Source organism: Heterodontus francisci, chromosome 15 (genome assembly GCF_036365525.1).
Source record: "Heterodontus francisci isolate sHetFra1 chromosome 15, sHetFra1.hap1, whole genome shotgun sequence".
Lineage (NCBI taxonomy): Eukaryota > Metazoa > Chordata > Chondrichthyes > Heterodontiformes > Heterodontidae > Heterodontus > Heterodontus francisci.
This window is the reverse complement of record NC_090385.1, coordinates 19,307,106-19,331,789: the sequence shown is the minus strand read 5'-3', so window position 1 is coordinate 19,331,789 and position 24,684 is coordinate 19,307,106. Positions and strand designations below refer to the sequence as shown.

The 24,684-nt window shown below is 44.3% G+C and overlaps 1 long non-coding RNA gene across 1 annotated transcript in view; it reads right to left on the bottom strand.

Annotated features, from left to right (window-relative positions):
- Positions 1-24,684, bottom strand: part of LOC137377523 (uncharacterized) — an 82,208-nt gene that overhangs the window by 44,010 nt on the left and 13,514 nt on the right. Inside the window, exon 2 of the long non-coding RNA XR_010976432.1 lies at positions 7,165-7,226. This is a non-coding gene — a long non-coding RNA (uncharacterized lncRNA). The remainder of the gene's footprint in view (positions 1-7,164; positions 7,227-24,684) is intronic.

Genomic DNA, 24,684 nt, shown 5'->3' with positions numbered 1-24,684 from the left:
TATTCAAGGCTGAGTTAGACAGATATTTGATCTAGAAGGGAGTCAAAGGTTACAGGGGGCAGGCAGGAAAGTGGAGTTAAGGCCACAATCAAATCAGCCATGATCTTATTCAATGGTGGAGCAGGCTTGAGGGTCTGAATGGCCTAATCCTGTTCTTATTCCTTACGATCTTAGAAACAGTTTCAGAACTGTTCTGATGAAAAGTCATCGACCTAAAATGTTAGCTCTTTTACTCTCTCCACAGATGCTGCCTGATCTGCTGAGTATTTCCAGAATTTTCAGTTTTTATGTCAGATTCCCAGCATCTGCAGTATTTTGCTTTTGAGATAAAGTGACATAAGGGATGATGGTGCAAGGCTAAAGGAGATGACAATAGGACAAGTAAAGGAACAAAAGATGGATGTAGAGGAGGTGTAAATGGAATAGCAGAATCATCGCCCAGGTTTTTAGACAGCCTGCACCAAGCATAAGATTTTTTAATATAGGTTAGAAATAGATGTTTAGTGAATGTACTCTTTTGAAAAAACAGTTTTAAAAAATGCAACAAAGTAAATGGCATTACTAGCCCGGTCAAAACAGATGTGAGGTGGCAGTCATCAGCCAAATGTAGCATCGCCACCTTTGAAATGCTTTCTTCAATGGCACTTGTACTTCTTTTCTCACTTCACTGTCCCTTACTGCTGCAACACTCACTGAAAGGCTGTTGTGCTATTGGCTGGGGAGTGGTGCAGGTGAACATAGGGTAACAATGATGAGAAATTTTGGAATATGCAACATGCCATCCCCTCATGTGATTTCCACTTCTATTTCCCTAGAAAGTGTCTCTCACTATTGCTGACCCAGCTCCTGTCATTGGTATCAGTTGCACCTTTATAATTCTCCATCAGAAAGGAAGGTTTCCTACCAGCAGTATCCTAGTGTGTTTGAATCATTCGGACAAGGCTTACTTTGTGCTACAATCATTTAGTTTGTATTTTATTAATATTTTAAGAGGTAACTTTTAGTTTGGGGGAAATTAAATTGGTAAGTGCAAGGTAACTGAAACTCTGGAATTCAGAAGTTGCCAGACCACCCAAGGTATTTATACTTCAAGGGTATTTCTATGTGTACTTACAGGGTCAGGGTTAGACGGGAGAGCCATAAAACAGCAGGTGGTCCCATTTAGTTGGGGAACTGAAGACAGCAAGTCTGTCTTCATTAGCAATGTGAATTATTCATGTAGGTTTCGGATCAAAGGTTTTGTTTTGAAGCCAGAAATTAAATTAATTTAAATATCTATTGGACATCCCAACGGTTTTCTGTTACCATAGAGATAAGTGATTCAGGGAAGTTTTTGACAGTAGGATTTTTTCAGAAGGTGGTTAGAGTTCTGGGTGTCACCAGGCTGGGAGCAAAAAGAAAGTTGGTTGGTGTTTGGAAGCAACTGGGGCGAAACAGAGAGAGAGAGCAGCCAGCAGGTGATGTTTTGAAAGCAGCTGGAACCAGTATGGACTATCAGGAGACAATGGTGCTTTCTGATTCAAAGTCACTACACAGGAGTACCAGTGAGGCCCATGCTTGAGCTGGGGAATTCACAATAGCGAGGTGTTGAAGGAGAATTGAAGGGTTCAGCTTACCAGATGCTAGCAGAAGGACCCCAAGAAATCTCATACATCAGAGGACAGCTGTAACACTGAGAGTCAAAGTGAATTCCTGAGAGCTGTGGCATGCATTGGATTGGTCCCAGGAGAAGTGAATGAGCCCTCAAGATCCACGGATTGTGGGTCAGAGTCAAGCCCTCCAATGGTTTCCATCCGGCCCGTGGGTGTAAACTGCCGGAATGTCAGCTACCTCGGCGGGCAGCTATATGTTTGTTAGGACCCCACTCCGACACAACATGGCTGTGCCCAGTGGAGAGGCAGCATTCACAGACAGGGAGTGGAGAGTGAACATGGAGCGAGAGACATACACAGAAAGAGAGGGGGGAGACAGAGAGGGGGGGAGAGATAGGAGGGCGGAAGAGAGAGAAAGAGATGGGGGAGGGGGAGAAAGAGAAGGGGGAGAGGGAGGAGAGATAGAAGGGGGGAAGAGGGAGAGACAGAGAGGGGGAAAGAGAGATACAGAGAGAGAAAGTGGGGAGAGAGAGATGGGGAAGAGGAGGAGAGAGAGAGGGGGAGGAGAAGGAAATCAAGATCACTCTTGATAGATGGCCATCTATCCGGTATACTCCGTATCACTACACCAAGTGTGCAGGCAGAGATTGAGTATTTATGCAAACAAAAATAATGCCAGGTATGTCACTAAATCAGAGTTCAACATAGTGACGAGAAAGTAAGTCAATAAATCAGTCCTCTCATTTAAAGCTTCTTCACAAAAATATACGTTTGTTATTGTTTTGATAGTAAGATAAATTTTTAATGCCTTTATCTTTCCAAAATTTTCTCACTGGCTCCCCATATAGGACAAAAATAGTAATGTGGCCCCCTTGTGAAAAGGTTTGACACCCCTTCTGTAAAGTATAGGGGACTCTTGGGTGAAAGTAAAAGTCAAACAGGGAATGTTCTGCTGATATTTTTGTGTTTAAAGTATGTGACTACAAAATATAGTGTTAAGTTAATAGTATTTGATTTGTTTAGTACAGTAAAGATTTTTGTTTAGAACATGAAATCTTGTGGTGTAATTCTTTCAGTTAATAATTGGGAATTCTAATTTCTTTTTTAAAAGTTACTGGTCTCTACCGAGATCATAACATTTGTAAAATGCTTGCATATTCATAAATTGGCAATCGATAAAGCCCTGCATCTAGAATTTGTGTAAAACACAGGATGGTGTTTCCTCACAGCAACAGTCACGACCAATGTCTTCACTTCCTTCTGTTTGTTTAAAATTCTGCAACGTGTGCCAGGAAATTTCAGAAAATGTAGCTTTAAACCATTACAAATGCTCCTTAACAGAATACCCATTTACTCAATTCCAAATTATTTAACATGCAAGTTATTGTCCTTCTTGATTCATTGTCGTAACATATATATTTTATTTTTAAAGTGGTACATATGCTTTTGCAGGTCATGGTACAAACAAAAAACATGCTATATTACAGCTAACATATCTGTAGATATAAGCATTAAGAGCTTTGTAGAATTCTACATATTTTGGTAGAATTGCTCATTGTTAGGGTTGGGGAAAATACCTTGCTGGAAGCATTAGGTTGCATGAGATTTGGGCTGAGATGGTTCTTGTTGGGCACTGGGTTGAAGAAGTGCCTGGTACCTGTGGGGGATGTGAAGGAGTGGGGGATGCTGGGATTTACCTGGAATCTCGTCAGCTGAAGGAGATAGGATGGTTGTGTGACAAGCCTGGCTGTCCTAAATTCTGGTACATTCCCACTCCAACCCTTGCTCAAATAGACACTTTAATTTGTTCACATTTGTTGATTTGTACCACAGCTATGGGAATGGTCTTTTTTCTCTGCTAGAAACAATGTAGATAACATTATTTATAGGTATTAGTAGGAACAGTAATTTCTCCTAGATTGCTAAATTAGTGGTTTAGGTAGCTTAAAAGTGCCAATGAACTTTACTTGTTTGAATGCCATTGTGTATATACATTGTGGAACTTGATATTAACCCACTCCACTCTTGAGTTTGCTCATAGATAAATTGAATTATTGATTACACATGCAGTTGACAATGGTAGTATCTTTACTGGTGTCATTTCAGCCTCAGCTCTTGAGCACCTGTTTCATTAACTATAAATTAAACTATATATAAGTTTCTTCTTTCTGTGCCTTAAACTTTCTATGATTCTAAATTATAAAATGATATGGGCTCTCCTCCTGTGTTGTGATACTTAATTGGCAACTCTCCCTTTTGGTAATGATCCCGGACTCCCACTGCTGATTTTAAATATACTCTCTCCATATCTATTCAGCTGGAAGGAGGTTAGGAGCCAAGAGGGAGAGTTCACACAAGTTTACAGCACAGAAGGAGGCCATTTGGCCCATCGTGTGGATAGTGGATAGTCAGAAGCTTTTTCCCAGGGTGGAAGAGTCAGTTACTAGGGGACATAGGTTTAAGGTGAGAGGGGCAAGGTTTAGAGGGGATGTGCGAGGCAAGTTCTTTACACAGAGGGTGGTGAGTGCCTGGAACTTGCTGCCGGGGGAGGTGGTGGAAGCAGGTACGATAGCGACGTTTAACAGGCATCTTGACAAATACATGAATAGGATGGGAATAGAGGGATACAGTCCCCGGAAGTGCAGAAGGTTTTAGTTTAGATAGGCATCAAGATCAGTGCAGGCTTGGAGGGCCAAATGGCCTGTTCCTGTGCTGTACTGTTCTTTGTTATTTGTGTCTGTGCCAGCCAAAAAAGAGCTATGCAACCTAATCCTACTTTACAGCTCTTGGTCTGTAGCCTTGTAGGTTATGGCACTTCAAGTGCATAACCAAGTACTTTTCAAATGCAAAGAGGTTTCTGCCTCGACCATCCTTTCAGGCAGTGAGTTTCAGATCCCCACCACCCTTTGGGTGAAATAAATTCCTCAAACACCCCTCTAATTCTTCTAACAATTACTTTAGAATTGACTTCTATCTACTTATACACTCTATTTCGGCCCTTCATAATTTTATACACCTCAATTAAATCTCCCCTCAGCCTCCTCTTTTCCAAGGAAAAATCTCCAGCTTATTCAATTTTCCCTCATAGCGAGAATTTTCCAGTCCTGGCAACATCATTGTAAATCTCCTCTGTACTCTCTCTAGTGCGATCACATCTTTCCTGTAACCTGGTGACTAGATCTGTATGCAGTATTCTAGCTGTGACCTAACTAATGTTTTATACAGTTTCAACTTAGCCTCTCTGCTCTTATATTATTTGCCTTGGCTAATAAAGGAACAAATCCAGTATGCCTTCTTAAATACCTTGTCTACTTGCTCTTTTACCTTCAGGGACCTGTTGCCATTGTCATGCAGTCCCCACCTGCCAAGAATGAGGCACACATTATTTCGCCATGTGAACATTAAAACTTAAAATTGGTGCTGGGAAGAAAAGAGGGCCTATCACACGGAATTGCCAGGCCCCTCGCCGGAAAGACATTTTTTGCATGCTAGCAGACAGTGTTTGGAAGAAAGGACCCAGTCCTTGCTTCTCCAATACACAGAAGACCTGGTCAGACCAGTTTAGTCACATGACTTGCCACAGAGTGTTTGAAACTCAGAAAGCTTTTTTCTCCTGCACTGAGAACACCTCTCTCCTGTCTGTTCCCATCTCTTTCTCACGGAACTGAAAACTATTGAAGACATATGAACCCCTAGAGAGAAAAGTCTCCTACAGTGAACTAGGTTTAAGAAGAGCACTGGGTCCCAATGAAAAGCAAGACTACATACAGTCAAGGACTACAGTAAGCTCAAAGCACAGTAAAAACCCCTCTTCAGAGATTCAAACTTTTTTACTTTATTTTTCTTCTGCTCTTTTCTGTCCCTATTTGCATGTGCGTATCGTGTATGCATGCTAGCGTGGGGCGCAGCATGTATCTCTAGGCATTTACCGTATTGGAGTTTAAGTTGAAGGTTTAATAAATTTCATTTTTCTTCTTTAAACCTAAGAAAACCTGGTGTGCTCATTTCTTTACCTTATAATTGGAAAGCGGTGAACAAAGGTTCACCAAGGGACAGCTCAAAGCACAATGTGTTTAAAAATTAAAGGTGTTACAATAAGACCTGATGAAGACAGTAAAAGACCCCTAGACACCTTTCTCACCTAGTCGTAACACCATGCATTCCAAGGTCCCTCTGTTCCTCTCCACTTCTGAGTATCCAACAACAACTTGCATTTATACAGCATCTTTAAAGTAAAAAACATCTCAAGGTGCTTCATAGGAGCATTATAAAGTACAATATGGCACTGAACCTCATAAGGAGATATTAGAGCAGATCACCAAAAACCTGGACAAAGTGGCAGGTATTAAGGAGTTACTTAAAGGAGGAAAGAGAAGTCGAGAGGCAGAGAGGTTAGGGAAGGAATTCCAGAGATTATGGCCTAGGCAGAAGGCATGGCCACCAAGGGTGGAGCAATTAAAATCTGAGATGTTTAAGAATCCAGAATTAGAGGAGCACAGAAATCTCGGAGGGTTATGAGGCTGGATTACAGAGATCAGGATGGGTGAGGTAATGAAGGGATTTGAAATCAGGATGAGAATTTTAAAATCAAGGTGTTGCTTAACCAGGAGCTAATGTAGGTCAGCGGGCACAGGGGTGATGGATGAACAGGGCTTGGTGTGAGTAAGGACACGGCGGCAGAGTTTTTGATCACCTCAAGTTACAGAGGGTAGAATGTGGGATCCCACCATTTATTGTGTATTTCCTTGCCTTGTTTTCCCTTCCCAAATGCATTACCTCACACTTACCCAAATTGAATTCCATTTGCCACTTTTCTGCCCACTTAACAAGTTCATTGATATCTTCCTGCAGACTATAACTTTCTTCCTCACTATCAACCAGACAACCAATTTTTGTATCAATATCATAGCACCACAGTAGTAGAGTGCATTCGTGTAAACTGTTGCTGTCATTTGTTGCTCTCTTCTGCTTTGCATCTCCTGCAGTGTGATATTTAATTGGCAACTCTCCCCTAACACAGCACTGAAGGAGTGGAGTCGAACAATAGCTGACAGGAATGTGCACCAGGTTGCATACTCTCTTCAGAAAAAGAAAACAAAACTGTTATTCCCATATTAAATTTGTGTGGGAATTTTCCGAATATCATTGGTACATCCCTACAACCCAGACTGCGATCTGCTAATTCAGCAGAGACTAGGGTTTGACCCTGATATCTTCCTGCTTCATATGGTCCAGTATTGCAAACAGCACATTTACCCAAATGAGTCATTTTTTCCCCCACTTGTTTACAGTACAGCTAAGCAATTCAGGGGTGTCTAAACTGTTCATTTTCATGAGCCAATTAGGTTGTACCATGGATCCTTCGAAGCCACACAAAGTTTAAATAAATGGTTCCATTAACATGCGCATAACTCAAGCTGCAGGTTTTAACAGAGCTTGGTGCCTTGATTTAGGATTTATCTACCAATGAGGTACCTGTACTAAAAGCATTGTTTTCCAAATCACTGGCCATGAAGTTCAAACAGGAACAACAGCCAGCAAGAAACAAAAAGCACAAATGGAAGTCAGTTACCTGGTCTTCACCAGCAGTGGTTTGTAACCATAGTTGGGCAATGGGCCATAATTTGGATATCCCTGAAATAAAATCACATTAAAACACATCAGCACATTGCCTGCACATGACATTATTTGATGAAAATTATGTATTACCCTTCTGATTTCTTTTCCTTTCCAAACAACATTTTGCAAAACACTTCTCCATAATGCCACTGTCCCATTAAGTTATGGGCTGCCTGCTAAATTTAGATTAACTTGTGTTACGACCAAGGCGGGAGTAATGTACTGTTAATTCAGTCCCACTACTCCATAGGTCATAGCATATTAGTAAAGTTTCCCACCTACTGGAAAATAGCCAAATTAAACACTATTTGTCCCCCAGAATAAAGCACACCAAACCAGGTTTCTTTAAACAACAACAAAATTAACTATTTATTCATAAACTAAGTCTTAAATAATAATGAGATAACTCTATATGTGAAAGGATTTTTTTCAAACTTCTTATTCTTCCTAACCCTCATGCGCATACAAATACATTAAAAAAACGGTTAACCAGTTTTAAAAGGATGTTTTCAAATTACAGCTGTTTCTTAGGAATAATAAAATAATCAGGTTGTCACGTTCTGGTAGGATATTTCTGGGTCAGTGAGGTATCCCAGAGTCGAATAGTTGGATGCACTCAAAGTCTCCTCAGGGAGGTTAATGAATAGTCTGTGATGGGTAGGTGTTCACGGCACTTCATCTGCAGCAGGCGTCATGCAGATTTTTCAGCAAAGGGTGTAGTAACAGGTCTACTTGGGTTTTGAAATAGCACTCTAGCAATAGAAGCTTTCTTGAGTTTTCAGGATCTCCCAAAACATAACAGGCAACAGGAATCACTCCTGAGGCAGAGATTTTTCAGAGACTGGAGGCCATAGCGGTCTGCTACCTTTTAAAATGCAGGGCTTCCTCTCAGCAAAGGAGCCTTTCTCCACAGAGAGAAGCAACTCCTCTTTGCCTGAGTCTTTTCCTCTCCAGGGGTCTTTTCTCTCTCCAGGCAGACCACAGCCACCACCTCAAATGTAGAATTTCTTTTTCCAAGAGAGGCAATCCTTCTTTTTCAGGGAGAGATCTTTTTTCCCTGGTCTGTAAAAACCAAATTCCAGCCAGTTTGTTCTGCCTCCTGCTGTCCATCTTACTGGTCTCCACAATACAAAAATGAAACTAAAACTCTGACAATCAAGTCATGTGACCTGTCATTTCCCTTGCTGTTGTTTGGAACAGGTGTCTTGCAGTCTGTCCCTCTCAGTTCAAACACCAAGTTTCAGCATTCAATGTTCACAGAAAATCCTTTTTCTCAGTCTTTTTAAAAACACAGAATTCTAAGCTTTCAAAGTTTAAAAAAAACTCTTATGACACTTAGCTGCGCTGAGTGCTGTTGAAGGGCACAGAGTGCGAAGAAGGGAGTTTGGTAAGTGAGTGGATTTTAAGGGTTAATCTCTCTAAATTCTAGTTCCTGTTTTGTTTACATTTAGCAATTAATTGAAATTCTTGTTTCAGTTAAAAGGTAATTTAGGTTTCTTACAGTTTAAACAGGGGTATACAAGCTCGCTGAGTAACTGTAGCTAGTTAATTAGGTAGCTAGCTTAAACTGGTTTCTGAGCTCCAGCAGAACGGTCACAGCATTGTTTTCAGAGTACAAATTCAGGGGATTCTCAGTGCTGCTTTTCTGTACTGAGTACTGTTGGAGGGTACAGAGTGTGAAGAAGGGAGTTTGGTAAATGAGGGAATTGCTATTGGAGGGCACAGAGTGTGAAGAAGAGTGTTTGGTAAGTGAGAGAGTTTGGTAAGGAGGGGAACTACAAATTAATTAAGAAAAAGTAAATTTGACTGCACTCAATCAGAGCAGCGCGAATTAGTGAGACCAGCGGGGCTCACTGTTGCCTATAACCATTTGGATTCCACATTCAGAAAGAGAAAAAAAGAGGTGTGATATCACAGAGAAGAAGGTAGATGATTGGCTGGTGAGTATTGCAGCTTAGGGACCGCGTCTCAGCAACTAGCAGACTAAAAACGAGAAAAAAATTAAGTATTAATAATAAGGAACAAGTAAGTAGCTGGTATTATCTTTTTTGAGTAAGGTTTATTTTAACTCGTGAACTGCATTGATTAGTAGTAGGATTTATCAATACTAGTTAGGTTTTATTCATAGTCTAAAGTGTTTTAGTATTGGTAACATTTCTTTATTTTGGCGGTAGCAAAGGGTCAACTAATAAATAAAGGTATGGCAGGGTTGCTTCAACCTCGAGAGTGCACCTCTGTGCTATGTGGGCAATCCCGGATGCTTCCCATATCCTGGACAACCATTTGTCCAGGAAGTGTCATCAATTGAAGGAGCTTGAGCTCCGGGTTTTGGAACTTGACCGGCAGCTGGCAACACTGCAGTGCATTCATGAGGATGAGAGCTATGTGGATGGCACGTTTATAGATGCGGTCACCCCACAGCTTAAGATTATGCAAGGAGAGAGGGAATGGGTGACCGCCAGGCAGTCAAAAAGAAACATGCAGGTAGTGCAGAAGACCCCTGATTGCATCTCACTCTCCAACAGGTATTCAGTTCTAAATGCTGATGAGAGTGATGGTTCATCTGGGGAGTACAGCTAGTGCCAAGTCCATGGCACCACAGGTGGCTCAGCTGCACAGGGGGGTACAGGGAAGACTGGAAGAGCCATAGTGATAGGTGATTCAATAGTCAGGGGAACAGACAGGGGTTTCTGTGGCCGCAGACATGAATCCAGGATGGTGTGTTGCCTCCCTGGTGCCAGGGTCAAGGATGTCACTGAGTGGCTGCAGAGCATCCTGAAGGGGGAGGTGAACAGCCAGCAGTTGTGGTCCACATTGGATCCAACAACATAGTTAGAAAGAGGGATGCGGTCCTGCAGTCAGAATTTAGGGAGCTAGGTCAGAAATTAGCAAGCAGGACCTCAAAAGTAGTAATCTCTGGATTACTCCCAGTACCACGTGCAAGTGAGTACAGTAATAGAAGGATAAGACAGATGAATAAAAGCAAAATATTGCAGATGCTGGAAATTTGAAATAAAAACAAAAAGTGCTGGAAAATACTCAGCAGTTCTGGCAGCATCTGTGGACAGAGAAGCAAAGTTAATGTTTCAGGTCAGTGACCTTTCATCGGAACTGCAAGACAGATGAATGTATGGCTGGAAAGATAGTGCAGAAGGGAGGGCCTTAGATTCTTGGGACATCGGGACCAGCTCTGGGGGAGATGGGCCTGTACAGGCCATATGGGTTGCACCTGAACAGAGCCGGGCCTAAGTTCCTAGCGGGACGTTTTGCTTGTGCTGTCAGGGAGGGTTTAACTAGTCTGGCAGGGGATGGGGACCTGCGGGTAAACTCAGTTGGGACAAAATCAGAAATGATAATGGAAGGCAGAAAATTAATGGACGAGTCTGGAAGGCAGAGGAAGCAAAGGTTAGAAAATAGAAAAGAGTTTGTCAGTGCTCAAGGGTATCTATTTCAATGCAAGGAGTATAGCAAATAAAGCAGATGAGCTGAGGGCACAGATAGACACATGGCAGTATTATATCATAGCTATGACAGAAACATGACTTAAGGAGGGACAGGAATGGCAGCTCAATGTTCCTGGTTACAGGGATTTCAGACACGATAGGGAGGGTGAGTGGCAATTTTGGTCAAAGAAGCTATTACAGCTGTGAGAAGGGATGATATGTGGGAAGGTTCATCAAATGAGGCCATATGGATTGAGCTAAGGAACAAAAAAGGGACAATCACACTGCTGAGAGTCTACCATAGACCCCCAAACAGTCAGAGGGAGATGGAAGAGCAGATATGTAGGCAAATCTCTGAGAAGTGCAAGCAAAATAATGCAGTAGTAGTATGGGATTTTAACTACCCTGATATTAACTGGGATAGTTTTAGTGTGAAAGGAATTGAGGGAGCAGAATTCGTGAGGTGCATTCAGGAGAACATTTTTGGCCAGTATGTAGCAAGTCCAACAAGAGAGGGTGCAGTTTTAGACTTAGTTTTAGGAAATGAAGTTGGGAAGGTGGAAGGAGTGGCAGTGGGAGAGCATTCTGGTGGTAGTAATCATAATTCAGTCAGTCTTAACATAATTATGGAAAAGGACAAGGATAGAACAGGAGTTAAAATTTTCAATTGGGGTAAGGCCAATTTTACTAAGCTGAGGAGCGATTTAGCGAAAGTGGACTGGAAACAGCAACTTGAAGGTAAATTAGTGTCAGAGCAGTGGGAGGCACTCAAAGGGGAGATTAAAGAGGTTCAGAGTAAACATGTATCCACAAAGAAAAAGGGTGGAATGGCCAAATCTAGAGCCCCATGTATGTCAAGGAGCTTACAGGGTAAGGTAAGGCAGAAAAGGAAAGCTTATGCCCGACACTGAGAATTCAGTATTACAGAAAGCTGAGAGGACTACAGAAAGTGGAGGGGTGAAATCAAAAAGGAAATTAGGAAAGCAGAGAGGGCATGAAAGAATATTGGCAAGCAAAATCAAGGTGAACCTAAAGATGATTTATCAATACATTAAGAGTAAGAGGATAACTAAGGAAAGAGTAGGGCCCATAAAAGACCAGAAAGGTAACCTGTGTGTAGGCACAAAAGACGTTGGTATTAGAACATAAGAACTAGGAGCAGGAGTAGGCAATTCAGCCCTTGAGCCTGCTCCGCCATTCAATACGATCATGGCTGATCTCATCTCGGCCTCAACTCCACTTTCCTGCCTGTTCTCCATAACGCTTCAACCCTTTACTATTTAAAAATCTGTCTATCTCCTCCTTAAATTTACTCAATGTCCCGGCATCCACCGCACTCTGGGGTAGTGAATTCCACAGACTCACGACCCTTTGAGAGAAGTGATTTCTCCTCATCTCTGTTTTAAATCTGCTACCCCTTATCCTAAAACTGTGACCTCTTGTTCTAGATTGCCCCACCAGAGGAGACATCCTCTCTACGTCTACTTTGTCAATCCCCTTAATCATCTTATATACCTCAATTAGATCTCCTCTCATTCTTCTAAACTCGAGAGAGTAAAGGCCTAAACTGCTCAATCTCTCTTCATAAGACAAACACCTCATCTCTGGAATCAATCTAGTGAACCTCCTCTGAACTACCTCCAATGCAACTACATCCCTCCTCAAGGGGACCAAAACTGTACGCAATACTCCAGGTACAGTCTCACTAATGCCTTGCACAGTTGCAGCAACACTTCCCTACTTTTATACTCTATTCCTTTAGCAATAAATGCCAAAATTCCATTTTCCTTCCTTATTACCTGCTGTACCTGCATACTAGTTTTCTGCGATTCATGCACGAGGACACCCAGATCCCTCTGCACCGAAGCACTCTGAAGTTTCTCTCTATTTAGATAATAATTTGCCTTTCTATTTTTCTGACCAAAATGGATAACCTCACACTTATCCAAGTTAAACTTCAACTGCCAAATTTTGGCCCATTCACCTAACCTATTCATATCCATTTGTAAATTTCTTATTTCTTTATTGCAACTTACTATCCCACCTATGTTAGTGTCATCTGCAAATTTGGCCAAAGTACCTTCTATCCCTGCATCCAAGTCATTAATATAGATTGTAAATAGTTGGGGCCCGAGGATCGAAACCTGTGGCACCCCACTAGTTACATCTTGCCAACCAGAAAAGGACCCATTTATCCCAACTGTCTGTTTTCTGTTGGTTAGCCAATTTTCTATCCAAGCTAATAAATTGCCCCTAACCCCATGTGATCTTACCTTGTGTATTAACCTTTTGTGTGGCATCTTATCAAATGCCTTCTGGAAGTCCAGATATACTACATCTACAGGATCCCCATTATCCACTTTACTTGTTACACCTTCGAAGAACTCTAACAAATTAATCAAACATGATTTACCCTTCATAAAACCATGCTGACTCTGATGGATTGCGTTTTGACTTTCTAAATGTCCTGTTATTACTTTCTTAATAATGGATTCTAACGATTTCCCAATGACAGATGTTAAACTAACTGGTCTATAGTTTCCTACTTTCTGCCTCCCTCCCTTTTTGAATTTGTTCCAATCCACTGGAACCTTTCCCGCATCCAGGGAATTTTGGAATATTATAACCAATGGATCCACTATCTCCGCTGCCACTTCCTTTAAGACCCTAGGATGTAGGCCATCAGGCCCTGGGGACTTGTCTGCCTTCAATCCCAATAGTTTGCTCAGTACTTTTTCCCTAGTGATGACGATTGTTGTAAGTTCCTCCCTTCTTATAACCTCTGCATTCCTTGTTACTATTGGGATGGTACTAGTGTCCTCCACCGTGAAAACTGAGGTAAAATACTGATTTAGTGATTCCGCCATTTCTGTGTTCCCCACCATTAACTCTCCAGTCTCATCCTCCAAGGGACCAACATTCACTTTAGCTACTCTCTTCCCTTTTATATAGAACATAGAACATAGAAAAATACAGCACAGAACAGGCCCTTCGGCCCACGATGTTGTGCCGATCCTTTGTCCTCTGTCAAGGACAATTTAATCTATACCCCATCATTCTCCTTTATCCATATACCTATCTAAAAGCCGTTTGAAAGTCCCTAAAGTTTCTGACTCAACAACTTCCCCAGGCAAGGCATTCCATGCCCCGACCACTCTCTGGGTAAAGAACCTTCCCCTGACATCCCCCTTATATCTCCCACCCTTCACTTTAAATTTATGACCCCTTGTAACGCTTTGCTCCACCCGGGGAAAAAGTTTCTGACTGTCTACCCTATCTATTCCCCTGATCATCTTATAAACCTCTATCATGTCACCCCTCATCCTTCTCCGTTCTAATGAGAAGAGGCCTAGAATGTTCAGCCTTTCCTCGTAAGACTTATTCTCCATTCCAGGCAACATCCTGGTAAATCTCCTCTGCACCCTCTCCAAGGCTTCCACATCCTTCCTAAAATGAGGCGACCAGAACTGCACACAGTACTCCAAATGAGGCCTTACCAAGGTCCTGTACAGCTGCATCATCACCTCACGGCTCTTAAATTCAATCCCTCTGCTAATGAACGCTAACACCCCATATGCCTTCTTCACAGCCCTATCCACTTGAGTTGCAACTTTCAACGATCTATGCACATAGACCCCAAGGTCTCTCTGCTCCTCCACATGCCCAAGAACCCTACCGTTAACCCAGTATTTTGCATTCGTGTTTGTCCTTCCAAAATGGACGACCTCACACTTTTCAGGGTTAAACTCCATCTGCCACTTTTCAGCCCAGCACTGCAACCTATCCAAGTCCCTTTGCAGACGACAATAGCCCTCCTCGGTATCCACAACTCCACCAACCTTTGTATCATCTGCAAATTTACTGACCCACCCTTCGACTTCCTCATCCAAGTCGTTAATAAAAATCACAAACAGGAGAGGACCCAGAACTGATCCCTGTGGCACGCCACTGGTAACTGGGCTCCAGGCTGAGTATTTACCATCTAAGACCACTCTCTGCCTTCTATCAGTTAGCCAATTCTTAATCCAACTGGCCACATTCCCCACTATCCCATGCCTCCTGACTTTCTCCATAAGTCTACCATGGGGGACCTTATCAAATGCCTTACTAAAATCCATGTACACCACATCCACTGGTTTACCCTCATCCACTTGCTTGGTCACCTGCTCAAAGAATTCAATCAGGCTTGTGAGGCAAGACCTACCCCTCACAAAACCGTGCTGACTGTCCCGAATCAAGCAGTGTCTTTCCAGATGCTCAGAAATCCTATCCCTCAGCACCTTTTCCATCAACTTGCCTACCACCGAAGTAAGACTAACTGGCCTGTAATTCCCAGGGTTGTTCCTATTCCCTTTCTTGAACAGGGGCACAACATTTGCCACCCTCCAATCACCTGGTACCACCCCCGTCAACAGAGAAGATGAAAAGATCATTGCCAGCGGCTCTGCAATTTCATCCCTTGCTTCCCATAACATCCTTGGATATACCCCGTCAGGCCCGGGAGACTTGTCTATCTTCAAGTTATTCAAAAACCCCAACACATCTTCCCTCCTAACGAGCACTTCCTCGAGCTTACCAGTCTGTTTCACACCGTCCTCTTCAGTAATACACCCCTTCTCATTCGTAAATACCGAAGAGAAGTACTCATTCAAAACCTCACTTATCTCTTCCGGCTCAACACACAGTCTCCCGCTATTGTCCTTGACCGGACCTACGGTCCCCCTAGTCATCCTCATATTTCTGACATACGCGTAAAAGGCCTTGGGGTTTTCTTTTATCCTACCCGCCAAGCATTTTTCATGCCCTCTCTTAGCTCTCCTAATCCCTTTCTTCAGATCCTTCCTGGCCATCTTGTATCCCTCCAGAGCTATGCCTGTGCCCTTTTTCCTCAACCTTATATACGCATCCTTCTTCTTCCTAACAAGACTCTCAACCTCTCTTGTCAACCACGGTTCCCTCACATGACCATCCCTTCCCTGTCTGACAGGGACATGCTTATCAATGGCCCCTACTATCTGCTCCTTGAAAAAGTTCCACATTTCGACCGTGCCCTTCCCTGCCAGCATATGCTCCCAACTTATGCTCCTCAGTTCCTGCCTGACAGCATCATATCTACCCTTCCCCCAATTGTAAACCTTGCCCTGTTGCACATACCTATCCCTCTCCATTACCACAGTGAATGCTACAGAATTGTGATCACTATCTCCAAAGTGCTCGCCCACCAACAGCTCTATCACTTGCCCTGGTTCATTACCTAGTACCAAATCCAATATTGCCTCCCCTCTGGTCGGGCAGTCTACATACTGAGTCAGAAAAGCTTCCTGGACATACTGCACAAACACTACCCCATCCAAACTATTCGATCTAAAGAGTTGCCAATCAATATTTGGGAAGTTGAAATCCCCCATAATTACTACCCTGTGACTTCTACTCCTTTCCAAAATCTGTTTCCCAATCTGCTCTTCCACCTCCCTGCTGCTATTGGGGGGCCGATAGAAAACTCCCATCAAGGTGACTGCTCCTTTCCTGTTCCTGACCTCAACCCACAGTGCCTCAGTCGGCAGATCCTCCTCGAAAATTCTTTCAGCAGTTGTTACACTATTTCTAACTAACAATGCCACCCCCCCACCTCTTTTACCACCATTCCTAATCTTATGAAAACATCTATAACCAGGTACCTCCAAGAACCATTCCTCCCCCTCATCTATCCACGTTTCAGTGATGGCCACAACATCGTAGTCCCAAGTGCCCATCCACGCCTTCAATTCACTCACCTTATTCCTGATGCTTCTTGCGTTGAAGTATACGCACTTTAACCCTTCTCCGTGCCCATCTGTCCTCTGCGACAGTGCTACCTTCCCCAATACCTCACTACACTCTTTGTCTTTCTGAGTGGACCCACTGGTCCCTGGACTACAAGTCCGGTTCCCATCCCCCTCCCAAACTAGTTTAAACCCTCCCGAACAGTACTAGCAAACCTCCCTCCCAGGACATTGGTGCCCCTCTGGTTCAGATGCAGCCCGTCCTGTTTGAACAGGTCCCATCTTCCCCAGAATGCAGTCCAATTATCCAAGAACTGGAAGCCCTCTCTTCTACACCATTCCTGCAGCCACGTGTTCAGCTGTGCTCTCTCCCTATTCCTAGCCTCACTATCACGTGGCGCCGGCAACAAACCAGAGATAACAACTCTGTCCGTCCGAGCTTTCAGCTTCCAGCCTAACTCCCTAAACTCACTTCTAACATCTGTGCCACCCTTCCTTCCTACGTCGTTGGTGCCAATGTGCACCACGACCTCTGGCTGCTCCCCCTCCCCTTTAAGGATCCTGAAGACGCGATCACAAACATCACGGACCCTGGCACCAGGTAGGCAACAAACCATCCGTGCGTCTCGCTTGCGCCCACAGAACCGCCTGTCGGTACTCCTCACCATCGAGTCCCCGATGACTAGTGCTCTCCCATTCTCCCTCCTTCCCTTCTGAGCCACAGTGCAGGACCCCGCGCCAGAGGCCCGTTCACTGCAGCCTGCCCCCGATAGGCCGTCCCCCCCAACAGTATCTAAAACTGTATACTTGTTGCTGAGGGGAACGACCACAGGAGATCCCTGCACTGACCTCTTCCCACCTCTAACTGTTACCCAGCTGCCTTTGTTTTGTGGAGTAACGACATCCCTGTAGCTTCTATCTATCACCCCCTCAGCTTCCCGAATGATCCTCAGTTCATCCAGCTCCAGCTCCAGTTCCCTAACACGGTCTGATAGGAGCTGGAGACGGATGCACTTCCAGCAGGTGAAGTCGGCAGGGTCACCGGAGGTTCCCCTCACCTCGAACATACTGCAGGAGGAGCACTGCACTCCCCTGGCTGCCATTTCTTTTACTCAATTACCCCTTAATTAAGTACAAATATAGATATTAACAAAAACAGTGAAATAGCTTACCTGTTCAGTCCTTTTTGGCTAGAGGAGGAGGGTAAAAAGGGTCTTATTATTAGGTTAGAGGAGGAGGATGGGTGGGAGACACTACATGTGTAGTTTCTCGGGTTAACTCAGCTCCGCACCTTTAAAGAAAATACCTACCCAGGAGTCCTTGCTGCCGTCCAGCTTCCGGTTCCTCCCGCGCCAAAAGTAACTTGAACACAAGGAAAACAGTAAGTACAACTTTTAAAACAACTTTTAAAAGACAGCTCCTGTTGCCTTCACTTACCCACCGAAGAGTCGCTACCTTCTCCTGCTTCTCCGCCGGGAAATGAACTTATAGAAGCTTTTGTTATCTGTTTTTATATCATGCGCTAGTTTTCTTTCATAACTTACCTTTGCTATTTTCATTACTTTTTTAGCAACCCTTTGTTGATCTTTAAAAGTTTCCCAATCTTCCAGCCTGCCACTGACCTTTACAATATGGTATGCCTTAGTTTTTGTTACCCTTAATTTCCTTGCTTAGCCATGACTGTTTTTCCCCCTCTTATAATCTTTCTTCCTCTATGGAATATATTTTAGTTGGGAGGATTTGAATATCTCCTTAAACATCTGCCACTGCTCATCAACTGTCCTACCTTTTAGTCTTCCTGCCCAGTCCACTAGGGCCAAATCTGTTCTCATGCCTATGTAATTACCTTTGTTTAACTCCAGAATGCTAGTGTGGGACTCCAATTTCTCGCCCTCAAACTGAATTTGAAATTCTAGCATGCTAAGATCACTCTCCCCTAGAGAATCCTTAACTATGAGATCATTAATCAATCCCAAATCATTACACACTACCAAATCTAGAATAGCCTGCTCCCTGGTTGGTTCCACAACATATTGCTCCAAAAATCAATCTCTAATGCATTCAATGAATTCTCCCTCGAGGCTCCCCTTGCCAATATGATTAATCCAGTCTATATGCATATTAAAATCACCCATCATTATTGCCATACCTTTCTTACAAGCCCCCAGAATTTCCTGGTTTATACTGTGCCCCACTGCGAAACTACTGTTTGGGGACCTATAGATTACCCCCACCAGGATCTTCTTTCGCTTGCTATTTCTTATTTCTACCCAGACTGATTCTACATCTTGATCTCCAGTGCCTATATCATTTCTCACTACAGCACTAATCTCTTCCTTTACTAAAAAAGCTACACCACCTCCTTTTCCTTCCTGCCTATCCTTCCAAAATACTGAGTACCCTTGTATTGTTCTTAACGAATACTTGGCATCTGTCTTCACAAAAGAGGGGGACGATGCAGATATTGTAGTTAAGGAAGAGGAGTGTTAAGTACTGGATGTGATCAACATAGGGGGAGAGGACGTGTTAATGGGATTAGAACCCTTGAAAGTTGATAAATCATCAGGGCTGGATGAAATGTACCTCACGCTGTTAAAAGAAGCGAGAGGAAATAGCAGAAGGTCTGATCATCATTTTCTAGTCTTCACTGGATACAGGTGTGGTGCCGGAGGATTGGAGGACTGCTAATGTTGTACCGCTGTTTAAAAAGGGAGCGAGGGATAGACCGAATAATTACAGGCCAGTCAGTCTAATCTCAGTAGTAGGCAAATTATTGTAATCTATTCTGAAAGACAGGATAAACTGTAATTTAGAAAGGCACAGATTAATCAAGGATAGTCAGCATGGATTTGTTAAGGGAAGATCTTGTCTGACCAACTTGATCAAATTTTTTGAAGAAGTAACAGTTGATGTGGTCTACATGGATTTTAGCAAGGCTTTTGGCAAGGTCCCACATGGCAGCCTGGTTAAAAGAATAGAATCGCATGGGATCCAGGGAAATGCAGCAAGGTGAATACAAAATTGGCTCAGTGGCAGGAAACAAAGGGTAATTGTTGACGGCTGTTTTTGAGACTGGAGGGCTGTTTCCAGTGGCATCCGCAGATCTCAGTACTGGCTCCCCTGCGTTTTGAGGTATATATTAACAATTTGGATGTAAATGTGGGGTCATGATCAAGAAGTTTGCTGATGACACAAAGATTGGCCGTGTGGTAGATAGCGAGGAGGATAGCTGTAGACTGCAGGAAGATATTGATGGTCTGGTCAGATGGGCAGAAAAGTGGTAAATGGAATTCAACTTGGAGAAGTGTGAGGTGATGCATTTGGGGAGGTCAAACAAGGCAAAGATATACATGATTAATGGGAACATACTGAGAGGTGTAGAGGAGGTGAGGGACCTTGGAGTAAATGTCCACAGATCCCTGAAGGTAGCAGGACAGGTCGATAAGGTGGATAAGAAGGCATATGGAATCCTTTACTTTATTAGCCGAGGTATAGAATATAAGAACAGGGAGGTTATGCTGGAACTGTCATTGGTTAGGCCACAACTTGAGTACTGTGTGCAATTCTGGTCACCTCATTACAGAAAGGATGTAATTGCATTAGAGAGGAGATTTACGAGGATGTTGCCAGGACTGGAAAAATACAGCTATGAGGAAAGATTGGATAGGCTGGGGTTGTTCTCCTTGGAACAGAGAAGGCTGATGGGAGATCTGATTGAAATGTACAAAATTTTGAAGTGCCTGGATAGAGTGGAAGTGAAGGGCCTATTTAGCTTAGCAGAAAGGTCAATGACTAGGGGGCACAGATTTAAAGTGATTGGTACAAGGATTAGAGGGGAGATGAAGAAAGGTTTTTTCACCCAGAGTGCGGTGCGGGTCTGGAACTCACTGCCTGAAAGGGTAGTTGAGGTAGAAACTCTCAACTCATTCAAAAGAAGTCTGGATATGCACCTCAAGTGCTGTAATCTGCAGGGCTATGGACCAAATGCTGCAAGGTGGGAATAGAATGCGTGGAGCATTTTTCGGCTGGCACAGACACAATTGGGCCAAGTGGCCTCTTTCTGTGCCATAAACTTTCTATGATTCTATGACTTGTCAGAAATGCTATAATTAGACAGAATGAGTCATTGGAAAATAAGGTCTTGTTGGACAGAATGGGGTCTAAATTCAGCATCACTGTGCCTGTTCTTCAGGTGCAAAATGAGTGCAACAATGACAAATTTAGCAGAGCAATGGAGACCATCAGACTCCTCACAGGTTCCAATGTCTCAAAAGATCTGAAGGCATCAATATAGCCCAGAGCAAGTGTCAAGATTTGGACTGGGTTGTTTTGAATGGTGGAACAGGCTCGATGGGCCATCTGGCCTACTCCTGCTCCTAATTCTTGTATTCTTGGGTGCTGCATGCTGCACAACTTTGCCTTGGAAAGGCTGCCAGAGCTCTCAGGCAGCAAAGTATTAGTGAAAGGTTCTCTTAAAGTTCCCTCCTCTTCCCATTCAGTTCAACTTCATGGGACCTTACATGACTAGGAATATTAAGACCAACAGTAATCCAAGAAAAATATTTACCACACCGAGATACTTCATCACTCTTCATTTGACAGTTGCTTGCAGTGTTGTAGTGTTTTGAAATTGCAATTGCATTGTGTACTCTAGAGGCTGCTGTAGAACACGCATGCTAGCAAAGAGAAAGTGAAACTAAGACAGAATAAAAGAGAAGCCTTTATGTTCAGCTGCTGCAGTCTTTGTCTCTCTCTTTGCCTCATATCCTATACTAAATTTGGCTAAACCTCACTCAAGTCTCGAGGACATCACATAGCTTACACTGAACATGTGCAAGGCCCTAGTGCATGTGCTTGCTTAACTGCTCTAGTGCACCTATGAGTTGCATGCCCAGTGACTACAGCAAGGGGGTGGAAGGCTGAATTTCTATTAAGGACTCCTGAGATGGCTGTAGTGGGTGAACTTTACTAGTCTGGCTGTAGAGGGCTTTCTGGCATCAACAAGGGCATGAGTTGAGAGTGTGGTGAAGAAACAGGTGTGTTGACATCCAGTGAGAGGACAGCATCTGCCTCTCCCAAGAAGTCAATACGCTGGTCCTGGGGCTACGCTTTAGCAGTCCTGCTGCCCTGCATTAGAATAGAGTGCAAGTGTCATGGGACATTCTCAAAGACCCTATCAAAGCACTTCATAGGCATGGTTATAAAACAAAATTTGACAACAAGCCACAGGAGCATCTTAAAGGAGGAAAGAGAGGTACAGGGCTTAATTTTATGTTTTGAATGCCAGTCCCGCTGCCCAGCCTGGAGTCGGGCACAAGGCATGTTGGAAAATGGAGCGGCTGCCCGCACGTAATTCAGCGGTGTCTGGCCAATTAAGACTAATGAGCTGTGAACTCGACCAATTGCATGGTCAGAGTCAGGCCCAGAGGCGTGAAGCATGACGTCGGGTGACACTTCGGCAGGGTCTGGCACCATTTTTCAAGGGCTGTCAGCCCTGCATTAAACTCAGCATTGGGAAGGCCTGGAAGAACAGGATTTGACATTGGATGATTAGAGATCGCTGACAGGAGACCCCATGTCGCTCCACACTTCCCTGAGGCCTCCCTCCAGGTGTTACTGCAGGTTGTCAGGGAGAGGAGGGAGATCTTGTTCCCAAGGGACAAGTGAAGGGGACCGTCAGGCCAAACCAAGCAGTCCTGGCTTCAGATCTTTGAGGAGGTCAGCAGCCGTGATCTAACCCTGTGCACATGGATACAGTGCCACAAGCGGCTTAATGATCTCATCCGGGCTGGAAAAGTGAGTATCATTAAATATCTTCATCCTCTTCAGCCTTGCATCTGTCAAAGTAGGACATTGCATTGGGATGGGAGTGATCCATCCCCAGACGTGGGCAAAGGGATAGGGGATTCAACATGGCCGTCGCTGACCTTGCACGTTGGTCCTGAAACCAGGCCCCTTGTCATATTTGAATCTCGCGATATTCCTGGGAAGGGAACACATGTAAGAGGTGTCTGTGTGCCCCCATCAGTGGCAACTGCATTGCCAGCATCCTATGTGTTGGGATTGATGTTGCTAGGGGTCCAACATCTCCCTTCCCTCTGTCTGCGAGAGAAGATAGCACATAAGCATAGGGAGCGAACGAAGACCAGAGTTGGGCTTCCATTGCTGCATATACTTCCACTGATGGAGAAGGTCATGGAGCTTGTCGGACTGCAGGATGGAAGATATGTTGAATATGGAGAGACAGGGGCACCCTCCCAAGATAGTAAGTAGAGTCTACATGGGGTGCAATGTTGTATCTGCAACGATGGCGCCATGCTGCTCATCAGGAATCCGGTGCACACAGGGGTTTGCATTGTTGAGGTGTTTGCAATGTAGGGATGGCAGACCCTTAACCTTTACATGCCTTTGTTCTGTGATGCAGGTCAAGCTGTCCCAAATTGGAAGTAAGTGGAAAATGCTGCAGATCCCGCCACCTCTGATGCAGAGGATGGAGTGTCAGAGGGTCCATTGGCATCTCATACTCCTCTACACTACCCCAGTACGATACATGCACCTCAGTGGGAATTTAGATCTGGGCACAGAATCTGGTGAGCACAGCACACACGCGCTCGTGCAACTGACTGAGGTGGTGACAGCCCACGCCTCTGACAGTGGGAGGACTGTGGAAGGCCAGGCCCATGTTGAGCCCCAGGCTCATGATGTGCCTCTGGTTTTGGAAGCAATAAGGGAAATGCTGGAGCTGCAGCGAGAGGTGCGGCAATATCTGACAGGCACACTATGCGTGCCCAAGCACAGTCAATAGAGGAGTCCATCCAAGCCTTGACCTTGATGTTATCTCTGACTGGTGCATGAGTAGCCTTTTCCATTGAGAGATTGGCAGATCTGATGGAGAGCCACATCCAGCAGAGCACTTAATGTTTGCTGGATATTCATGCAGACCTCCCAACCCTCATCCTGACCATGGGCGCAAGGCAGCAGTGGCAAGGTGAGAGGGGAATGGGGGACCTTGAGTCACCATCAGGTCCTCTGTCCTCTCGCGTCAGCAGGGAGGCAGAAGTCTGCCTTAATAGGGAAGAAGAGTGTATGCCTCCCACAGATGGGGGCTCGTCTCAGGGTGATCCTGGTGCAGGCAGCAGCTCCTCTGTCCCTCTGCGAGTGTCATCAGTTCATTCCACATCCCAGCCAAAAAAGGGTAGTACTACTTCTTTGTAGGAGACCCACACCATGCCGGGGCTCTCCAGGCTCAAGGCATCCTGAGAACGTCCACCAACGTCATCCACAGCCATGGGGCACCAAGGTCAGCAGGCAGCCTCCACCTCAGCTGACAGTGCAGGGGAAGCACCACATAGGAGTTCATGTAAGCAAATTAAGTAGTCCACTTAGAATCATTGGGTTTTCACGGGTATGCGTTTGTCTCTCATTACACTGTCCACCTCCATTATAACTGTGAATAAATCTTCATTGCTAGGCATGGACCCCCTCCCTTTTTTCTCCAACAAGGGCTTGACCCTTCACTGCATTCCAGCCTCTAGTGAGAAGCTGGAGGCGATCGCTGATGTTGCGAGGGCTCAACTCTAGAGCCTCACCAGATCAGTTATGCATGAATGTTCAACAAGACAATGTACCTTTAAGGAAGCAATGGTGAAAGATGGCATATAAAGGAAGGTCTTTATTGGATAAGGCCCATAACGGATCAAATGAAATGTGCATGCATAATATCGTGAGCCTCCCTTGCGCATCTTTCATGTCCAATGTCATGTTGCCCCGGGGGTTCTTCAACTTCAGCTTGCCCATTTTCCTGCTCCACATCCTCATCGTCTGAGGAGGCAGTCTGCTCCTCACTTTCCTTGTTGCTCATTGGCTCCTCCCTCTGCAAAGCCCATGATGTTTATCCTTCTAATAGCCTCCCCTTGCAGGCAGGCATGATCTGCTGCCTCACTGTCTTGGCTTTATTAATAGGGGCATACAGTACAAGAGCAAGGAAGTTATGTTGAACTTATATAAGACACTAGTTCGGCCACAGTTGCAGTATTGCATCCAGTTCTGAGCACCGTACTTTAGGGAAGACACGAGGGCATTGGAGAGATTACAGAAAAGATTCACAAGAACGGTTCCAGGGATGAGGAACTTCAGTTATGGAGATAGATTGTTAAAGCTAGGACTGTTTTCCTTGGAAAAGGCTGAGAGGTGATTTGATAGAGGTATTCAAAATCATGAGGGGGCCGGACAGAGTAGAAGGGAAAAACTGTTACCACTCATGAAAAG